Here is a 24,122-nt window from a genome sequence, read left to right as displayed (position 1 = left end):
ATATATGAAAACAGCACTGTAAATAAAAAAATAAAAATATTCATCGGTAATAGAAATAGCTATATTCTGTATATCAAAGTGTCGTTCACTACACAGTGACAGTCAACCTGTGTTCCCACTAATAAGTTCCTCCTCCCGGTCACTCCTTTGGTTACATCTCTCAGATCCAGCACATGGAAACGTTTAAAGTCGTTTGACGTCATCGCTATTGTGCAATAGATTATTTACTGCTAGATAATTTACACGTTTGTCAACCTCTGTTCGTACCACGACATAAATTTTTGAAACTCTTCGTAAACAGAAGGTAATCCTAGACAGTCATGAATTTCCCTAACCCTAACAAACCACGGGTTTCTGTTATGGTCCTCACCAATTTTAAGAAAGAAATGAATGTAAAATCTAACTGAAGGTGGCTCTGAAAAATATTATTAAATAAATGCACGATAAGAATTATCTATTTTTTGTTTTTGATGGAGTATTTTGAATTTTAAATAATAAAGCATTATTTATAATGAAGAGAAAATAATAATTTATACAATAGGTTTAAATTTATTTAGTAAAGTTAATAGATTAACCGTAATTAACAAACATTTACTTAGAAATCTTTCATTTACTGTTTCATCTAAAACAAAAACATAAGATTAAAATTTAATAGGCAAAACAAACAATTTCTGGATAATTTTTAATTTTTAAGATGAGTTTTTGTAATTTGCATGAATTAATTAATATAATAATATAAATTGATAAAAGAAAATTAAATCGAATTTAATAATCAACGAACAATAAGCAAATTATTCAGGTTTTATCTATAAATAATAGCATAAAATACTAGATTAAATAAATATAAATATTAGATGTATACGAACATATATAAAAAGATTGAAAAAATTATTATTTTTTTTTTAATGAGATGTGCGGGCACTGACTGCTGTTGGTCACTTAGTCCAGGTAGAAATTTGTAGCGTAAGAAAAATACTATATCTGACCGGGATTCAAACCCAGTACCTTCGGATGAAAGGCTGAGACGCACAACACATTTATTTAACAACAAAGTTAAATATAACTTAATACAACATAAATTTTGATAGTAAGACTGATTACAATACCGATATATATATATATATATATATATATATATATATATATCAGTAAATATATTTACTGATGTATATACGTTTTATATATGTCGCAGGGAAATGTTGAAAATGTTGAAATGTTGTCAAATCACTTACTTTAAGTGATTTGATCAAATCCCTTAACTTTTTTAGTGAAAAGATGAAATAATATTGTTTAGATACTAAAGGTATTTATTTAGTAAACCATGCATTATTAAATGCAGAGTAGGTAACAACCATACTCATTGAAATACAAATTATTTATTCGAAACTAACTGAAAAAAAAAACTTATAACTTAATTAAAACTTTTAACTTAATTGAAAAAAACTAATGGATTTTATTTTCAAAAATAGTACTGTTTATGTGTCAGTTGCAGTTTAAGTAGTGGTGCTAATTTAAATAGTTCAATGTCTGTGATATTCTTCTTCTATCCTTTCGCGAGTCCACAAAGGTTTTTCTTTATCATTCCGCTTGTTCAAAAACGTCCTGACAGTTTCATTAAACTGTTCTTCAGATATAAATTCGGTCAGAGTATAATTTTTTTTCTGCATCTAAACCCATTTTTCTACGGTAGGTATTAATAAAACTCGAAATATAGAAAACAATAATAAAAATGCGCGCAACCTTCCTCGCGTAATGTTTCTGCGCTACTGTGTGTGTCACGTCAGAAGCGCAGCGCTGGCCGGCACGGACGCTGGAGTGGAACGGTGAGGTAAAAGGGAGTGGTAACAAGCGAAACATAGAGCTGTGCGAGTCCTGACTTGTTTATTTGATCTTTTCACTAAAACAGTTAAAGGATTTGATCAAATCGCTTACTTTCTTTAGGGAAATCACCCCACAGAGTTGTAATTTTAACATCTTCCGCGAATTGACCATCTGCCTTAGGGATTTTATCAAATCTCCGTTTTTTCATCACCCTGCGATATATATATATTGTAAATAATCATACTGATAATAAGAAAGAGAAAAACTTTCCTACAAATACTACTTTAAAAACGACATGTTTTAATGTTACTGGAGAGAAAACCGGTAACATATAACTATCATTACTCTAATGTTAACCGGAATTTTGTCTGCACAGTTCTTGAACAAAGTAAAAGTCATCTACTGAAACGAACACACCGTCAGCCAATCAAAGATACGATTCACCTTTACTACAAGCATCACACAGCCATTAGCACTTCGGATAATCTGAACGAAATTTACTGTAAAACCTTTTAAGATCTCCGTAGAACCCGTATTTATCTCCTTGCGATTTCGTTTTGTTTAGCCATTCAAGGATGCACTGGGAGAACATCGTTTCCAGGACAACAACGTAGTAGAGTTCGTGCACAATTGGCGCGTGACATGTCTTTAATCTTTTCATGAAGGAGGGGTCCCAATTGTGTAAAACTTCAGGAAGACTATACATAAAAGCAATACACATATTTTATTTTTATTCTGTACTAATAAATGTGAAAACCACAAACATAAAAATATATCGATATCTGAATGATCAGGTAGAACATATTATATTTATTTACTAATTACTATTATTTTTTTAATGTTTCTTAATACGTTACATTTTTTTCTTGTTTTTTAACCTCCTGCACCACCGTTATGTATTGCTTCAGAGGATGAGATGAATGACAAATTTAGCGTGTGAAAATCCCGTGCCTCAGCGGGATTCAAACCTGGGAACTCCGCATGAAAGGCCGAGACGCTACCACTCGTTTTTTTATATTACTTTTATTTTGAATGAAATTAAACATAAAGGAATTATTTTTTAAAAGTCATTAAAACTGGTAAATGATGTCATACATACATATTTGTTACAGAAAATTATATTTAGTGCTAAGAGAAATTACGAAAGTAAAAATGAAATAATAATGATAACAGCTAAGACCAAAGAAGCGTATAATAGAATCAATCATTATGTAATAATAATAATAATAATAAAATTGTAACGAAAAACAAAATTGAACTGAAAGACTTAATAAATTATTTAAAGTGCTACAAGTAACCAAAAATACTTACAACAAAAAATCGCTCTTGATTAACACTAAAATTAGATATTACAAAACTGTGGTTAAACCAGTAATTACTTACGCGAGCGAGACTTTATTTAGATTAAATCAGAAAAATAGGACTGAACTTTTGCTTAAAGTTGAACGCAGGATTCTTAGAACCCGCGTAAACAAAAAATATAAACACGAAAATCAGTACAGATTATTGTCTAATAAATTTCTGTACGAAAACTTGGAATCCTTAATTGATACTATGAAAAAGAAGCGAATTTCTTTCTGCGCACACTTGTTAAGATTACCGCACGATAGGATTACTAAGAGAATTATCGATCAATTTTGGTCTTTAAAAATTTCGCCATTATGGATCAAAGAAATTAAAGAAGACACGCAAGAATTAAATTTGACTTACGAAGATTTACTTAATAAATCCGAAAAATAAAAATTTGTTATTAAAGATCCGAATACCAACTTTAAAGTAAGAACTTTTAATTATACAAAAAGGGTTTATTCAGAATAGGATCGTAAAGCATGATTATTAAGAATGACTAAATATTGGGAGAAAGTAAAAGCTAAGAACTTAAAGGCCAAAAGATCGGCAAAAAAGACTTGAATTATTCTGACTAAAGGGGTCCTTTGCGGCCTTAAAAGTAAATAAATAATAATAAAATGAGTAAGATTTATATAAAGTTCTCATGAACTCTAGTATTTGTAGTATATTTCTATATGGATATGAAACAAGAATTTTAAGAAAAAAGGCTGAAACCATAAGAAACGTGGACAAGGAAAAAAATGAGAAAGTAAATTACGTAAACAATACGAAAAATTAAAAAAATAATGAATATTATTTTTAACACTTAAATTCTAACAGTAATATAAGAATAATTCAGGATAAGACAACTTAGCTGGAGTATAAAATTAGAGAAAAACTGATTAAAATAGTGCTTTAAGAATAAAATAAAACGAAGATATGAACTTCGGAAAGTACTAAAAATGATACACGATTTAAGAAAAAAAATGTGACCTATAAAAACTGAAATCTTTTGTTTGGAAATACAAGAGAATGGTGTCGGATCAAGAAACCTAACCTGATAGACAGATTACCTTGATGTGATAGATTAAATTATTAGTTACTGCTCTTGAATTGCTGTTCTCGAATAATCCCAAATTAATGACTAACATAATATGGTAACACATTAGCGTTACATTTACATCTGTAGTAGTATTCCACATTTAACGAGAAGTAATTTTTAAACTTTAAATAAATATTATTATTATTTGTATTTAGGAATTCATTTAAACTTATTCTTTTGTTATTATAATGTCTGTGCATAATTTTTATTATATCTTCCTAAATTAAATCCCATATAAATTTGTCGAATAACGTTTTTTTGTTGGTGGGTATGTTTGCCGTGTTAGAGGGTCATCAAAGTAAAAATTGTAAAAAAATGTTAATTATAGAATATGATTTATCAGTTTTTTTCTACGAAAAATATATAAAAATAATCCTTAGATGTCGTTTTCCGTTTTTTGTTTAATGGGATGAAAATTAAAAAATTAACATGATTAACAGGTCCATATAACTCTCTTTTTATCACTCTGCCAAGTACCAGTTAAATTAAACGGTTTTTAAAATGTTCATAACATTTTTTTTTTTTTCAATAGAAGCGGATTACTGGATATGTCGGGTGATTTCCAAAAAAATATTAGTATATAAGAAAATATGATTACCAGAAGAATTCTACTATAATTACAAATAAGAAATGATGATAGGTGTGATGTTCGTAGATTTTAAATTACTTTAAGAATTCAAAAAGGCACGCATATAAGGGAGTATTCTTGTTCAAATAACAGTTTCAATTGAACAGCTTAAGAATTTTTTTAACAAACTGCAGCAGAATACTACACTGTAACTAGACTGTACCTGAAATGTACATGGGCTTTTCAAAAAAATCGTTTATTTAAGTTGTACTCAGCAGAGTTGGTAGATGTAGGTTTGCTTGGCATTTCTCCCGCTACTACCCCATTCGGTCGTCCTAAAGTATACGACCAAATGTCTGTGCCACAAACTGCTACAGAGCCTCAAACAGTTTAGCGACCAGTGTCCTAAATAGCTCCTACAGCTTACCTAACAGCGTGAGCGGACTAAACGCGGTGTCATACATCACCGGCTTACGTGTCTCAACCGCTCACTTGTCATATATTTTCTATAATGGGTAGGCGTACCCCGTCAACTACTAAAAATATATATAAAATCCATAAATTAAAATTTATTTCGTCGAGACAGCAATTCGCTGCCACCCTCAGGTCGCTGAATGCCAGCAAATCTGTCCACCATATTAAAGCACTTGGAATCATAATTGGCTATGTTAACTAACACACAGAGTAACACTTATGCCGAAAGTATAGATGAGTCTATAATATTCATGATGAGTGTTGTAAATGAACAACATATAACATTTTTTTCAATAAATTAAAAAAAAATAATAAATATTTTTTTAACGCCATTAGTTATCTTTATTTTATAGCTGTCGGAAATTTTCTTTCCTGAAAGAATTATCGACTATATCGATAATTTCTATTTATTATCGACATAATTTATATTTATTATCTTTTTCTATTTATTGTCTTATTGTCTATTATATTATTGTATTATTTAACTTTAAATTAATTTTCTATTAATTTATCGACTTCGTGGACAATAAATAGAAAATGGAAAACGGCGTTTTTCTGTATATTTTACGCACTAATGATTTATGATTCTAATGGTAGATAATTTCTAAAAGTATATTTTATTGATTAGCGGACATTTGATCCACACGGTACGGTCCACTTACGCTGAGGTCCACAAAAAGCCCAATTTTCACTGTTTTGATTTTTCATTTTATTTAACGTCCACCGGTATTTTTGTCCACCATTAGTTTTGGTTCACTTTCTTTTAGTCCACACAGATTTATTATACTAAGTTTTAGATCTGTTTTCATTCCACTGTTAGTTATAATATCAAAGCAGATATTGATACCAATATTGGAAATTAAAGATTGCTTGCCCAAGTTGCTAGGCGATATCGTTTTGGAAAGATTTTATAAAATTATGGCAGAGTTGATCTAGGTGATGTCATCTTGGAATAATTCATCGAAAATTATGGCAGAGGTTGAACGATTATGATTATGGCTGAAATTGGGCAACGATATCAACAATGTAAGGATGAACAACGCATGGCAACCTACCTGAGGGTCGTTGCGTATAGAACAAAGATGAACCCCGTAGAATTGATCGATGAATGAAATCTATAAAACTAATTAATAGGTATACGTCATAATTATTTCTGAGATATGTACACAATAAATAAACGAATAAAATTATATTTCTTTATTTTATTTATCTCGGTAAATGGACTAGATAAATATGCGATGCACTTTATTTAAATGGATAATACGGTAAATGGACATTACCTGGAGTGGGCATAAGTGCGATGAACAAAACTGGAATATAGACTAAATAATTAATGGACAGTGGACTTCAGATGGATTTTACGTAAGTTGGCCTTACAATGTGGATCGAACGTCCTGGAATCTTATTATTTGATGATGCAATATGTAAAATGACCCTATTAATACAGCCAAGACATCCGGCTAGTTATACGGGGGCTTATTATTTAACGATAATTATGCATAACCGTTACTTCATTACTTTGTACTATAGTTTTATTATAATGTTACTTAGCATACACCAAAAAGTCGTTAATGAATTGTATAACTTCTCCGGTATTGCCGATCAGTTATGTAAATCATTTTTAAAAACTTTCTGGCTACGCTATAAAGTATTGTCGATTAAATTATTTTAAGCTATTTGGGGCCTTATGCATCACGGAAATTTTTGAATAATTAAAACATTCATTAAAATTTATTTATTTTTAAAAAAATTAAAAACGAAATTTAAAAACATATTTTTAGATTTTGTTTAAATTTGCGTTCTCCCCATCAGTGAAAGAACATTACGTTATTTCAGTGACTTAACTGTTTAACAAAATACGTTTTATAATAACGTTACAAGGAATATATTTTAATACAAATGTTGTTGATTTAATCTTAAAAAAAAAGTTTGGTCAGAAAAAACCCGGGCAAACATTTTCAACTTAAAAAAAAAGAAATCTCTAACATATCATAAAACAATAAAAGATGATGTTTATAATGAATATTTAATTGAAAATGAGAAGAAAAAAAAAATTCAGAACTACTGTATGTTACATTACAGCAATAAAAATACTATTTGCTCTGAACAAGGCCGTAAAAATTTATAATAGGGGATTAGAATACAAACCCCATAACATTAGACCACTATTTTAATAGGCCATAAAAATACACTAGAAAAAGAAAATTGAAAAACAAATAGGTAAGAATGTCAGCTAGAACCTGATAATTAAATTTTATTTCTAAATGAAATTGACTTTTTTATATTAAAAATAAAATAAAATTTCTTTTAATTATCTTTTCTAAGTCGCAACTTATATGAAAATGTATGTTTGTTTTTTTAATGCTATTTATCTAATTTTATTTGTCTAATTGAATGTTTAAAGTGGGAACGTTATACGTTAATATTTTTACAAAATTTGATATCTTGTTATAACAAAACGAGCAAATATAAGACCTTTAGAAAAATAATTATAGAATTAAATGTCTATTACAGGCGTGGTGTGCTTGTAAAACCACTCAAATCTTGTAAAAAATTGCAGCGTATATAACAAACATTAGGTTTTACAAATAAAACTGAAAAAAAATAATAACTTGTTATACCAAAATTAACAAAAATATTGGAAAATGTGTACACTGAACGGGAAATGAGGCTACCGACACTAAATACGAAATTTTAAGGAAATACATGTTATCGGTTACTTTTGTTCAAAATAAAAACTAAACGTAATGTAAGAAATTACAGAAGTCTATTAGACTTTTAAAATTAGAAGACTTTTAAAGGGAAATGATGTCACATACAACAAGGTGAATGAAAGAAATCTCATTCGCATATGATACGACAAATAAGAAAAAAAGCGGAATTGATATATTTATTACTATTACACCGATTTGCCAAAGGAAAAGAAAAGAATTCTTAAGGGTAAAAGGAAATTCACTTCTTTCAAAAATAAAAACTGAAAATAACAAAACGAAAAGCAAAATACTATTATTAAATTTATTAAGAGGTTGATTTTTTCTTTTTATTTATTTATTGTATAGTTTCCTTATATTTGTTTTAATGATTCTATATGGTTTTTCGTGTGCATATTAAGTTGCATTTTTTAAATTTATTTTCTTGGAGAAGAATTTTTCTTTGTGCTACAATTAAAAATAAAAATATGTGAAGAAAACGTTGACATACATTAGCGTATCATTTTTAAGATAAAAATAATATTAAATATTTTTCTTAAAAATTTTAATTACCCAAAAATTATTACCATTTATGTTTTTTTTTCAAACTCAATAAACTATTTATTTGTATTAAATTAATAAATTCCGTTTTTCCTAAATTTCCTGTTGCCCTGTAGCCTCGAAGATGAGGACTTATGGCGGCTCTACTGTAATTGTTTGTTAAGAAAGTTCCAAACCGAAAAATATTTTATTTTAAAAAGAAAATCTGATAAAAGTTGTAATACTTTCGTGGCATTGGTTATTTATTCTTATATAATGGAAAAATAATTATATAAGAAAAAGTTACTTAAGATTTCTTTTGTTGAGTGGGGGTAATTTATGATGAAGTTTTTTGGTAAAACAATCATAAAATTTTAATAAACCAAAAAAACTTTTAAAAATTCAAAAATCGGTATTGCTTTTTATTTATTTTCCTCCCCAACCTCTAATATCACCTTGCGAGAAAATTTGTTGATTTTCCTACGTTTATAATGTTAAATAGAACAATCTTATGTGGACTTCCTTGTACGCCTATTAAATTATATATACAATTTTTATTTTTTAAATGGAAAGTACATAAAATTTTATTTCATTAATAACTTCTAATTTTTTTTTTATTGTTATTATTGAATTATTATGTATCGTAAAAGTTTTTGTACGATAGGTTATTAATTATTAATAAATCAATATATTTAAATTAAAAAAAAGGAGATGATGTCAGAATTGAACTGATATACCTTCCTCTTGTAAGATACAAATATTTCATTAATTAAAGTTTTATTTGGCTATAATTCTGGAACCAATGAAAATAAGTACCACTAATGATATATCATTGAAAATCTCTCTCTTTTTTGGACACTTTTTTTGGTTCAGTAGATTGCCATCAAAGTAGGAGGTGCATAATTATATGTCACAATACTTCTAAATCCAATATTTCAAAATTCTACGGCTAATCGTTTTTGAGTTATGCGAGATACATACGCACACATACGTACGTAGAGACATCACGACGAAACTAGTAAAAATGGATTCAGGGATGGTCAAAATGGATATTTCCGTTAAAATCTGGAAACCGAAATTTTTCGCGATCATAAAAGTTCCAGCCGAGATGTAGCACGAATGACAGCCAGAAGGAAGAAGTACACAAACTTCTCCTTACCAACCTTCGTTTCAGATGTTTACTCCAGTAAGCACATGCGACTCCCTCTGGAAAAGGGAGAGCAATACTTCCTCCAAACATCAGGGCCCTGGAAGGCGTATTCTTTTTAGTTCGAAAGGCACTAGCACCGAAAGGACTTCGGCGGACTGACTGAAGGGAAATTACGCCGGGAGTACGAGGCTCGTATGTATCTAGTCTCCCACGATCAGCACCGGCTAATTCTTTCATATTGGTCTAAAGGATTGGAATTTTTGGTTCCAATCCGTCCATAAATAAAGTATAAAAATCTATACCCGCCATTAAATAAATAATGTCCCGACCGATAAAAGAATAACCCAGCAGCAAGGGACTTTTGTCCAGGCTTTGTGATTAGTAGGAAGATACGTAAATTTCCTGCTATCCTTGCGTTCCGTTCCGTTCCAAGAACCAACCAACCGGTAACTTCAAAATTTGCAGGTTACATTTTTGTAATTCCAGGGATCGTTTTAACCCAACGACTGACGCCCTAGCTCCCTCGAAGGATAATGTATTAAAAAGATATTCATTATTTCTTCGCCCCCAATTGTGAATTAAAGATATTCATTAAGGGGAAAATATAAATCCTTTTACTTCATTATTATGTTATTTTCTCTCACCATAGCAAAGAAATAAGTTAAGAAGTAAAGGGAGGAACTTTACTTCTTACAAGGAAGTAAAAATTTACATAAAATTTGCGCGACTGCCACATTTTTATTTTTAACGTTTAACAATCTAATATTGAAAGCCAAAATAAATAATCTGAACTTATAAAAATAAGCTAAATAAACAAATTAGAATAATAATAATCATTTAATAAAATATTTAAAAGTATATAGATCTGAAGTCAGAGATCGTTTCTTTAACTATGGTAATAGAAATAAAATAAAGTAAAAGGATTAATTTTTTTTCTTTAATACTATTATCCTCATTAGGAAAGTCGTTAAAATTCTAATTGGAGATAATGGGCAGGTCCCTAACGTATTATTTGCGAAAGTTTTATTAAAGTACGTCTAGTAATTTTTGCCTGATTCACGCACAAGTACGACCTGCTTATCATTTTATTATATGTATAGATTTTTCACGTAACTAATCGTTTAAAATTTGTTTGAACTATAAAAGTTATTCACACCACGAAATTTTTCAGTTTATAAATGTAAAAATTACTAGTTTACACAAAGAATTTCAATTTTTTTTTCTTATTTGTTGTATTTGTTAAAAAGGAATTAAAAATATAAGAAAATGAAATATATCTTTTAAACATTTTTTAACCACATTTTAATGCAATTTTTACAATAAAAATAATCAAATAGACTAACTATTTGTTAACCCGCAATGGTAAAGATAAAACTATAGAAGAGCATAATTAACTTTTTTTTTGTACTGATTAATAAAATAACTAATTATAAATTATAACAATAAATAATATTACTTTACGTGAAAAAAAATAAAAAAGAATATCGTAACAAAACATGTAAAATAAATTAATGGACAGAACAAAATAAAAGTTGAAGATGGTAGATTTGTCGGTTTAAAGTAGAAAGGACGGTTGAAAGATAAAGGTAAAGCAGAACAGCCTAGTAAAGGGAAGACGATGTCGGAATATTTTATGCATGATGATGAAGAGAAGGTAACACGTCGGACAAAGAGAAGAAACAAGTAGCATCTGTAGTATGAGAGAAGAAGCTCTTAGTGTTCCTCTGCTTTAGTCTCTTCTTTACCCTCCCCTACTTCATATTTACAAATAATAGAGAAGGAAGATGGTGGAATGCCATAGGTAATATTACTTATAAGACTTTGTACCATAAACCCTTTTAGATGGTACCGCATTGCAAGCCACCACCCCAAGTAACCACAACACCTGACCTCTTACAAATAAGTTTTATATTAACAATATTTACATATTCGCTTAAGTAGATTTTTATCTATCTTTAAGAAAAAAATGGATATTTCTTTAGTACTATCCAAATTATAGTTATAATTTGACTATGTTTTAATTATTAGTTTATTTTACTTTGTTAAATGTTATTAAACTACCGAAAGTTGCTAGAATTATCGGCTGTTTATTGTTTACGTTATACATACGATAAATAAATATTTTCAAACAAGAAATCTTTTTAATAATTATAAATAGCTCTTACTTAAAAATTCATCTAAACGCATCCTAGTCGTAATTGATAATTAAATTAATAACAAATTATATTCCCCCATTTGAACTTTTTAACATGATATCGGCTTATTTTTAACGCGTTTCGGCATTTTATTCCATCCTCAGGAATCACTCACTGGAGGTCGATATCAAATCAAATAAAATGAAAAGCGAAAAAACTAACATACGTATATACAAAATTCAATAATAGAAACAATAAAACATAAAAAACTACGTGTAGACGCCAGCGTCCACTTAGAGCGACTGAAGAACTCATGCAATGAGCCAGTGGGTATAGTGTGTCAATAGTACCTCATCTCACCACGAGAAGCCCTAGTGTAGCACAGACATACAGCTGATGTAGTCGTCTGCTATATTGTGACGTCACAGGTGAGCGGTAGAATTAAGTAAACGGATAATATTTAAAGCATGAGAAAGTATTTAAATTGGTCACTAGTACCGCCACATCCAAGCGAATGAAATAGGGTATGCGCGCACGCGCTTTAATTAGTCATTGAATTAAATTTAAAAAAAAACAAAAATAGTATTTAAATAAAATGATAAATATTTTTAATTAAGTTATATGTGTAAGCCGTGTATCAGAAAGAACTCTGTTGTCAACCTTTTTACTTTCTTTTTCGAAGTAAAGGAAGAATTGTGATCGCGAAAAATTTCGGTTTTCAAATTTCAACGGAAATATCCTTTTTGATCATATCTGAATCCATTTTGACTAGTTTCAGCGTGATGTCTGTACGTATGTATGTATGTGTTTATACGTACTTATGTATCTCGCATAATTCAAAAATGATTAGCCGTATGAGGGTGAAATTTTGGATTTAGGACTGTTGTAACATCTAGTTAACCTTCTCTTTTGATTGCAATCGACTGAACCATAAATTTAATTTATTTAACAACGAATATCACATTTACAAAAATAATGTTCATACATTTCTTATGATTATTTCTTGTTTAAAAAATGAAATCGGACCGGTAAGAGTTTTGTAACAAATTTTTCTATTTTTTTGCTTATTATATGGAACGCTTAAACATTGTTTATTATCTATTATTGTATATCTATTGTCTATTAAATATATTTCACATGTATTTTCGAAATTCTAAATTAATAGCAGATTTTGATAAAAGAAATTTAGTGTCTTACCCTTTTTTGATATCAATGTCATTTTGTTAAAAATACTTTTATTTTTATTACAGAAAGTTTTGTTTTTTTAGCGGAAGAAATGATATTTGCGAGAATCTTACCGTACAGTTTAAAATTTCATTGTAATTTTTTTGAATACAACGTTAATGTTATAAAGAATCTGATAATCCTTACTGGAAAGTCAATTAACTTATAAAATTTCCATTTCACAATTAGAGGCATTTTATAATGTAAACGAAGATGTGTTGTATTCTTCAAAATAATGCTACAAAATAGATTCTCCAACTGGCGATTGGCGCTTGAAGTTACCATATAATTATTATTATTATTATTGTAGTACAATTGCATACAGTTTTGTGTTTCCATCGGACTTAAATGAACTCTAATAGCTTACTATTTATTGGGAAAACTTTTTTCCGCGTTAGAACGTATTTTCATTTCTTAAAATATAATTAAGGATGTCGAACACGTACTTCAATTAACTCTTCATCATTTATATTTATTAATAGTATTTTGAAAGTAATAAATAAAACTATAATAATAAAATACTTGAAAATACAAGATTATTTAGAAAAATATACAACTTGAAAAAATAATAAAACTAGCACATAGTATTAAAAACCAATAAATACCATTGACAAAAAATTTTGTTTTCACGGTCTCCACAGACTGAGTAGCACTGCACGGTACTGTCATGGGCCAGTTTGAACATATCGATTACAAAATAAGTTAACGATATTTTTACTTTCCCGTCTAGATAGCGTTATAGCACAGCTATAGCTCTGGACAGGAAAGTATTGTAATCGGTCCAGTATGGGAATGTGCGGCTTTCACCGGATCTTGACATTCTGACATCTACGGAACCGTAAAAACCAAAAAACTGTATGGAAGTTTTCCGGACGTTAATGGACGAACGGACGTTAATGTTAGTAAGTACGTATGTTCCAACATCGATGTTGGCATCAAAATCACCTTATATCTCCAGAACTACTAATCCGATTTTGATCAAATTTAGTAAGATTATATATGGGGAACTGATACAATTAATTTTCAACTTAAAAGGTTAAGGGAGTGAAGATGTAGAGCAAGGTCACCCACCCCCAATATCTCTAGATTTTCCCTAATTAAGATGATAGTTTTCTTAGGCACATTTGTTAACAATTAAAAAATATCAATATTTACAAAAAAAAATTGTAAAATCGCACCCCCACCACAAAAAAATGTTGTCTGCTAAGTTGAGATGTCAAGGTGAGCGGAAGAATTAAATAAATAAATAACATTTAAAATGTAAAAAAGTAACTCGATTTGGCTGGGTGTCGAACTCGAGCGCCCGGGTAACTCGGTCCCTGGTGCGTTAAGCCTCGCGGCTACAAAAGTCTGCCAAACGTACAAGCGAAATTTATTCTATGTAAGTTGTGAAATTACATTAGTTTAGTTAATGCCGACCGTTTCCGCTATTACCACCACAACCGCGCGAATTAAATACGGTATGCCGCGCGCGTTAGTTAGAATCGTTGAATTAAATAAACGAAAAAATATTATTTTTAATAAAATTATAAATAATTTAAATTAAATTATGTCCAAATCCGTGCATTACAAACAACCCACAGTTGACAGCTTTTTATTACTGGCACACTGGTGGAATTTCACTATATTGTAACAAAATGACATTGTTGGGTCTAAATAGACCATAAGAGTAGAAAAATTACTGTAATACCTCTACTGATAATCTCCTCTTTAGCGGTCTTACCAAAGATTTTGAGTAGTTATAATATTATGAATTCTAAATTAGCCAAATTCAAATAGAATTTTGAATAGAGTTGTCTTAAAATTTTTGTAATACAGAGATGTCAAATTCAGACAGTTAACTTAGTTATTGGGCAGTGTCGTATGTATATATAAATAATATTAATAAATATTAAAAAAAAAAAAAAAATGGAAACGACATCAAGACAGTGTAATGTGATGCACGTATATAGTATTATAAGATTCTCACTGTCCCTACCGATACTATATTATATATATAAAATGTATAATGGGGGCTGAAAGATTTCAGACGAGATATCTCGATATTTCATGATTTTATTAAAGGTGCTACATTTCTTGCGCAGAAACTCACATTTCTTATCCTACAGAAGACCATATAACATTATCTAACCTGACGCATACATATAGAAAATCAGGATTCCCCTGTCCCTAGCGACCCACCGCGCCAGACGGCCAAAAAATTTTTTTTTTTTTTTAAATTCTCATTTTGTCGATTTTCACCGATTGTTGGTGTGGGAAAATTTTTCAAAATCATGGTACCACCGCGAAAAGCAGCTGGTCCATTAAAACTAAATCTACTACAATCGGAATAACAGGAAAAATATTATGTGGAACAATCACAAAAAATATATACAGAGGCGAATACGTAATTTTCTTCTGTATAGTCGGTTAAAAATATAATGTAAAATAAATATGATAACACTAAAATTTGCAAAAAAAAAATTATAAACTTCCAATTAAAATTACAATTTTTTAAACCCTATGTCAAATTAAATTAACTTCAACTTAATAAATCTTGATTTAATTCAAAATAATAATTTCATTTTTTTTAAATTACATTTTTTAAGTAAATTTTTATTTTATATATGGTTACGTTTAGAAAATTTACACTCGTATTTAATATAATTGTTCCTTAGAAACCCAAAAGTGTTTAAACAGCAACTTTATGAAAGTAAGAAAAAAATCAACGTAAAAAAAAACTTAAAAACTGAATACTACCGAATGGAAATGTGAATTATGAGTCTCTTCAATGCGCAAAAGTGTTATTTTTTAAACACCAAAGTTTTTTAAAGTTTAAATTACTTAAAGTATTAAAAAACGTCACGTAGCACAAACAACAAATGTTCTCATTTAAAGTTATTTGATACTATTTTTGATGATTCTTAAAACAGTCTTTGTAGAGAATATCGATTTAAATGAAGTGGCTACACTTACAACGTCGGCTAATTTGTTTTTTCATGCCATTTAAACATTCACCGTTAATTTATTTTACTTACTAACTGGCCGAAATAAAATTCTACAGTACATAAATTTCAAAATTGTGTCTTATTAACAAAATAAAACAAAAAAGCATTAATATAAAAAATATAAATGGGGAATTATTATTTATAAATCATTATTAGTTACACAAGTTGCGTTATATCTTTACTGATGAGTTTGAAATTTAATAATATATTTCATAATAATAATAATAAAAGCTGAAGGATAGTTTGATTTCTGAAACATTTTTTTTTGTAAAATTTAATTTATTTAAAAAAAAACTGATGTGAGCACACATGACTTCCTTGTAAGCCTAATAAATTACATATACAAATCTTTAAAATATCATATACAGATTTTTTAAAGTACATAAAATTTTATTTTACTAATAACTTCGATTTATTTTATTATTATTATTATTATTATTGAATTATATTGTAATTTTTTTTACATTCATAGGTTAATAATTATTAATAAATCAATATATTGAAATTAAAAAAAGGTGGTCTGAATCGAACCGATGTGCCATCCCCTTGTAAGATCCAAATATTTCATTAATTAATCGTTTATTTGGCTGTAACTCTGGAACCAATGAAAATAAGTACCATTTATATCGTTGAAAATCTCTCAGTGAAGGCTTATTACTGAAGTTAAGAAAAAGTCCAAAATCCGATTTATTTTGGATATTGGGCTATTTCGGACACTTTTGTTTCAGTCAATTGCAATTAAAATAGAAAATGAACAACAACTACATGTTACAACAGTTATAAATTTAAAATTTCAACATCATACAGCTAATCGTTTTTGAGTTATGGGAGATACTTACGTACGTACAGACAATACGCTGAAACTACAGTAGTTAAAATGGATTCAGGGATGGTGAAAAAGTATATTTCCGTTTAAATCTGAAAACCAAAAGTTTTCGTGATCACAATACTTCCTTTACTTCGTACAAGGAAGTAAAAAAAAAACTGAAAAGATAAATAGCCAAAAACTATAAAATATTTACATAATTCACTAACATAACATGACTTTACCGTCCCCCTGGGAAATAAGGGAAAATTATTACGTAAAGATTCCTGGAAACTACAAAAACTCTACAACAAGAAAACTAAAAAAAAAGGAAATTGATGATATTTTTAAAAAATAATTTGTCACATCCCAGAAGATTTAAGTCAACATCTCTGTATGCACTTAAAGACAATGATACAAACATAGTTTTATTTAAAGATGAATACGAACAAATCTTATTCTTCATTAAATTAATGTCATAATTCAACATAATGCATATTTTTGTAAATATAGAAAAGCTAACTCATTCATTTGTATTAAAAACAACAAATCACACAGAAATTATTATGGTTATTTCAGTCAAAGATAACGTGATAACGAAATGACCGTTATGATCCAAAAATCATGATGTGAAATAAATTGGTATAATATTTTAATAAAATTCCCTAGTAAATATTAAATTGTTCATAATTTCAAAATAGGTAAATTTACGACAAGTTTTATGATTTTACTTTTCAAAAGAATGATGGATAATCGGAAAAAGGTTTACAACTTAATATGTTTTGCATGAATCTTTGTAATACCAGTGGTTAATGTAAGAATGAGTAATAGATTAAGATACCAGCATTAGTGTTTTAATAACAGTGCAATTTGCTGAAATTTTATTAACATTTCCCCTGTACAACAGCCACCTAACATGAATAAAAAGAATGAAATATGATCGAAGGCGATTCTAATCCACCAAAAGCAAAGCTGATAAAAATAAACCAATGACAACACATTAATCCTTGCATACTGCAGAATACACTTATCTTTCACCGCCCCCAAAGATTACTTCAGTAACTAACCAATCAGAATACCGTATTTTCCTAACCAATCACAAGTACGATATGACTAACCAATCAAAATGTTATAAATTCAAACCAATCACATCTGTTAAAAGAACAAATCACTTATTAGGGCGTAAATTCCAACCAACCATATTCACTGTATTTTAACTAATCATAAGGTGTGAATAAAACTTAAATTTTGAATATAACAATTTTTGACCGAAAAAGTATATCCCGTCACTGATTGCTGTTAACACTATGTCACGTGCAATCACTAAACGTTACAATTTATTAGACTGAAACCCATTCAGAAAACTATTATTTTTGATCAAACACAAGCGAGAGAATTGTTATCAACATTATTTTATCCCATAAGAATAACAAAAATATTTGTCAACCAATCCAAATTCATTAGTTATGATTTAGTATTTATAAACGTATGTTAAACTTTCTTCATATATATATATATATATATGTCGGAGAATAAAGTACAGTGGAGTATCTTCCGACAAAACGATGAGAATATTCTTTAGAATATCTGTATTTTTAGTAGTTTTAAGAAATGTACTATTACTTGTAATATTTTGTAAAATAAGGTTTAAATTGTTTTATTGCGGTAGGCTTAGGCCTAGGTAGGCACATGGTTGTCAACGTAGTCGGGATCCCAGGACGATAGGGGTATCATAAAATTAATAAGGAAAAGGAAATATGCAGTAGGTATATTATTTGAGAATATGGAGAAAAGGTAGTCTTGCTTTGGAACCCAGATCGAACAGACGTCCTGGTGATCGCGAATTCGTTATTTCCCTGAGCCTCGGTCTATCGCAAGTTGTTTTAATATTATTTGAATTCTAAATTGAATTAATCTTATATTGTAATTCGTGTGCTACTGAGTTATTGATAAGTGATAATTATCATTTGTAATTATTTCATTGTACGAGTTATCTACTCATTTTTATTAATTGAACTTTATTGTAATCTTATATATTCTCCACTTGTAATGGTGGGAATGAGTGAAGCACAAAACGTTGAATCCCTGACAGATCTCTTCACCTCTCCGACATATATATACTTGTATGATTTCAGTTTATTAGGTAAAGCGATGTATTCCTATAGATCTTGTTTCTTTGAAAAATGCAAACATGAAACTGTTTGCAGGCGGTATATTAACGTAAGAGCAATTTAATTTTAGTTTTTCTTTTTTTTAAGCAACGGCGATATGTTTAGCACTCGAAAAAATGGGAAATATATTTTCTTGGAATTCAGATTTAAATGAACATAACCCACCGGGTTGGTCTAGTGGTTAACGCGTCTTCCCAAATCAGCTGATTTGGAAGTCGAGAGTTACAGCGTTCAAGTCCTAGTAAAGCCAGTTATTTTTACATGGATTTGAATACTAGATCGTGTATACCGGTCTTCTTTTGTGGTTGGGTTTCAATTAACCACACATCTCAGGAATGGTCGAACTGAGAACGTACAAGACTTACACTTCACTTACACTCATACATATCATCCTCATTCATCCTCTGAAGAATTATCTAAACGGTAGTTACCGGAGGCTAAACAGAAAAAGAAAGAAAGAAAGATTTAAATGAACAAATTTATGTTTTATTCACAATTGGTTACGAATCGAAAAAACCTAACGGCATAAAACGGTGTTTAATTTCTGTTGTTCACCGTAATGAGAATTTGGTCGATACACGGGGTAATATCACAAAATATTAAATGTTCATGTTTTACACAACGATACGAAGAATTTAGTTTTTATTAATAGATCGTTAGTGATACGAAAGAAACGCTAAAGGCTTTGAATTAATCTCGCAAAGAGAGCTCTACTTTCGTTTTCCCTACATATGAAATTTAATACATGAAAAATTTATTTAGAATAATTTATTTAGAAATAAGTGTATGTCAATCGGTATTGGAATAATATTTTACTTTTTCAGTGCAAGTAAATTGTAAAATACCGATGGTAGCTATATCGTCAACATTTTAATAAAAAAAATTTAAAAAAATTTTTATTTTTGTACATTAAAATATTTTGTTAAATATCAATTTCATGGAATATCAATTTTATTAATTTTTTAAATTTTATTTGCAATTTTTTTTTTAATCCGACAATTTTTTTGAAGTCAGTTAACATTCATTCTCGTTTTACGTTATACTGCATCTTAAATTAGAAAACTTAATCATTTAATGGCTCAGTGCATCTGAAAGTTTTTATTGATGATTTACTTCAAAGATTTAGTCACATCGCAGAAGAATTAAGCCCAAAATATCTGTATGCACATAAAGATATTACAAATATTGTTTTACTTGTATATGAATACGGGCTAATCTTACTCTTTTGTAAATTAATATCATAATCCAACATAATGTACATTTTTTAATATTGAAACTCATACATTTGTATTAAAGACAACAAATCACACTGAAATTTTTATGGTTGTTAGACTTTAAAACAAACGCGATAACGAATTAGGAATAACATTCTGAAAATCATAATGAGAAATAAATTGTGTAATACTGTAATAAAATCCCTATTTAATATTGAATTCTTCATGATTTCAAAATAGGTAAATTTACCGTAATGATATTACTTTTCAAAAGTGAGTACATTCTAATGGGTAATGGTAAAAAAACATGTTTACAAAGTTAATATTTTTTGGTATGCATCTTTATAATGGCAGAGGTAAGAAAAAGGATTAAGATACAGCATTCACTATTTAATAATAGTGCAATTTGGTGAAAGATTTTTTACTGTTACAACCTTCATAACTGTCACCTCACGTGTATAAAAAAATTAAATATAGCCCCAACTGGATTCTAACCCACCCAAAGATAAGTAGATGAAAAAAACCAATGACAATACACATTCATCCTTGCATATCGCAGAATACAGTTAAGTTTAACCGCCCCCATAGTTTACTTCAGTAACTAATTAATCAGTTCTTAACCAATCACAAGTACGTATACGATTAACCAATCAAAAAGGCACTACTTCACACCAATAACTACTGTAAGGAAACTGACCAATTATAAGGCAATAAATTCCATCCAATAAATTCATAAACTGTATCTTTCTTCTTATTCATTTGTAAAAGTTAAATAAATAAAAAAGTAACCCACCGAGTTGGTCTAGTGGTGAACGCGTCTTCACAAATCAGCTGATTTCGAAGACAAGAGTTCCAACGATCAAATCGTAGTAAAGGCCTACATACAGATTTCAATAAACCTGTATACAGATTTCAATACTAGATCGTGGGTACCGGTGTTCTTTGGTGGTTGGGTTTCAAATAATTAATTCATCTCAGAAATGGTCGACCTAAGACCATGAGACTGTACAAGGCTACACTTCAGTTGCACTCATACATATCATCCTCATTCATCCTCTGAAGTAATACCTGACGGTGATTCCCGGTAGTGAAATAGGAAAAAAACAATATATATATATAAACTGACTCTTTCTTCTTATTCATTTGTAAGAATAAATTTGTTTATAATCGGCTGGTCGACGTTACCAGCTGATATTTTATAGAAACAATGTGTTAAATTTATTGTATTATTCAGTTTTCATCTACACTTCGGACTATCATCATATATATATATATATATATACTCATCAACTCATAGCACATTTTATTATTATTTGTTTGAATTATGAACCAGCGAAATTAAGATTTAGAATTAGTTCACCTAACCGAGGTATTAAACCAAGGCGTTCGGTTATTGATTCGAACGGGGAGCTTACTAATTTATGTAGGAATTTCACGCGTGAAGAGAGGATAAAAAAACTATAATTTTTACGGTTATGTAATACAGAGATGACACCTACGTAGAGTGTTCTTTTCCGTAGTGAAAATAAATAATAACCTTAAAATATGAATATAACATGATGCTGTAAATAATAAAAATTGAAACAGAACTATAAACCAAATTTAAATTTACTTTCTGGAAAATACTAAATAGTCAACTAAACACAACCGTAAAGTCTGCTACTTTATACACATTTTATATTTGATAGTACGTGATGATTATATGAATATATTTATTCGTGCTGAAATTTCAGCAACATTTAACTGTTATACCGGTTTATATCAAGTTACAGTAAGAATATTTAAGACGAAATTTATTTTTGCGTGAAATATTACATATATATGAACTTTTTAAACACGATGTTGTATACAACTTTGTTACGTAGTAAAGGAAAAACTGAAAAAAAAATATAACGTAATAATTTATGTTTGATATCTACGAAATTATTTATCAATTTATTTTAACCCTACTAGCAACACGAGTGGATTTTTCGATGGATGAATTCGGCAGTAAAACGGAACAGTGGATTTTTTGACGTTAAACATTTTCGTCTCAAAATTCAGCGAGTTGAATTTTGTTTCAACAGTAATCAGGTGTTTTTTTTAAACTCAGTATATTTATATCATTTTATAGATTAAAATAAATTTCAAGTAAAGATCTAGGTTTAATGAAACGAGTTTACTTTACAAAATAAATTGAACGTAAACTTATTTTTTAATTTATTCACACATTTAAATAATTTTATTTTTTCAATACTTGATGTACAAAAGTTTTGCTGATCATTATTCTAGTTACGTTATATCATTGCCGATGAATTTGAAATTTACTTTCACTGCTAAAAGATTATATAAAACTGTGAGCGGTTTAATCTTATTTCCCAGTAAAATTTCTGTACACTTACACTATTTCATTTCATTACTAAAAAAATCTCATTTGGACACCACAAAAAAAAAGCAGATAAAGTCAGTTTTGAACCGATGTGCCTTCCTCTTGCGAGATCCAAATATTTCATTAATTAAAATTTCATTTGGATATAACTCTGGAACCAATGAAAATAAGTACGACTTGTGATATATCGTTGAAAAGTTCTCAATGAGTGCTTGTTACTGCAGTTAACAAAAAGTCCAAAATCCAATTTTTGCGGATTTTGCGCTTTTCTGGACACTTTTTGTTCAGTTGATTGCAATTAAAAGGGGAGGTGCACAACTAGATGTTACAACAGTCCTAAATCCAAAATTTCAACATTCTACGACTAATCGTTTTGAGTTGCGCGAAATACATAAGCACATTTCTACGTACGTACAGACGTCACGCCGAAAATAGTCAACATAGATTCAGGGACGTAAAAATGGATATTTCTGTTGAAATCTGAAAACCAAAATTTTTCACGAACATTATACTTCCTTTACTTCGTATAAGGAAGTAAAACTGTCTGCCCTTTAATTACTTTTTATTGATACCGATGTATTTGCTAAGATGAAAAAAATTATTAAAAATTCAACAAAATGATAAAAATTAAATATTTACAATACATATTTAATAAGAATTTATAGATTATGTTGAAACAAAAGTGATATAATTTAATTAAAGATTATATTCCTCAATCTAACAATCAGCGATCAGTATAAAGGAATGAATTCTCTCTGATGCTTTATATTTTAATATAAAATATGAATGAAAACATTATTTGCATATAGATAGTGGTAAATTGTAACAGGGTAGAGAAATTTATGTAAATTAGTTATGACTAATACAAAGGGAAAAGATAACGTAATGAATTAATGTTATGCAAAAAGGCCCTCTATACTGAGCCAAATTTATACACTTATACAAATTTTTTAAATGTAGAATATTTCATTTATAAAAATTGGCGCAATGCAGCTAACCAATAACATTTTTATTTATTGTTGTGGCGTATTTTATACTACTGTAATGTAATAGGAACTGAAATTATTATTTTAGTATCAATTATTTACAAAATATAATAAATTAAACAAATTTTAATTATTAATATAGATGAAAAAAATACAAAAATTAATTGACCACATGCACAACGACACAACCGAATAGCCAGTCAAATTATTTAGGGTGTTTCATTTCAATCGCTCCAGGTGATTTTATCGTAAATTGTGTACAACAAAAAAAAGTGACATAAAACAAATGTTTCTCAGAATAGATGGGAACACATCATGGTGACCTTGAATTTGACCTTGAACTTGACCTTATTTCAAAGAGTACTTTTGTTTAGGTCATTTTTTGTATTATGCATAGTTTACGAGAAAATCTACTGGGGCGATTAAGATGAAATATTATACATATAATATTTCATCATATATATATAAATTTCTCAAACATAGTACCGCTGATATGGTAAATGAATAAATTAACAATTAATATAATCCACCTTACCAGAACGTTGATATGTACTCTAG

Source organism: Lycorma delicatula, chromosome 10 (genome assembly GCF_047948215.1).
Source record: "Lycorma delicatula isolate Av1 chromosome 10, ASM4794821v1, whole genome shotgun sequence".
In the NCBI taxonomy this organism is placed as follows: domain Eukaryota; kingdom Metazoa; phylum Arthropoda; class Insecta; order Hemiptera; family Fulgoridae; genus Lycorma; species Lycorma delicatula.
Note: the sequence above shows the minus strand (reverse complement) of the source record.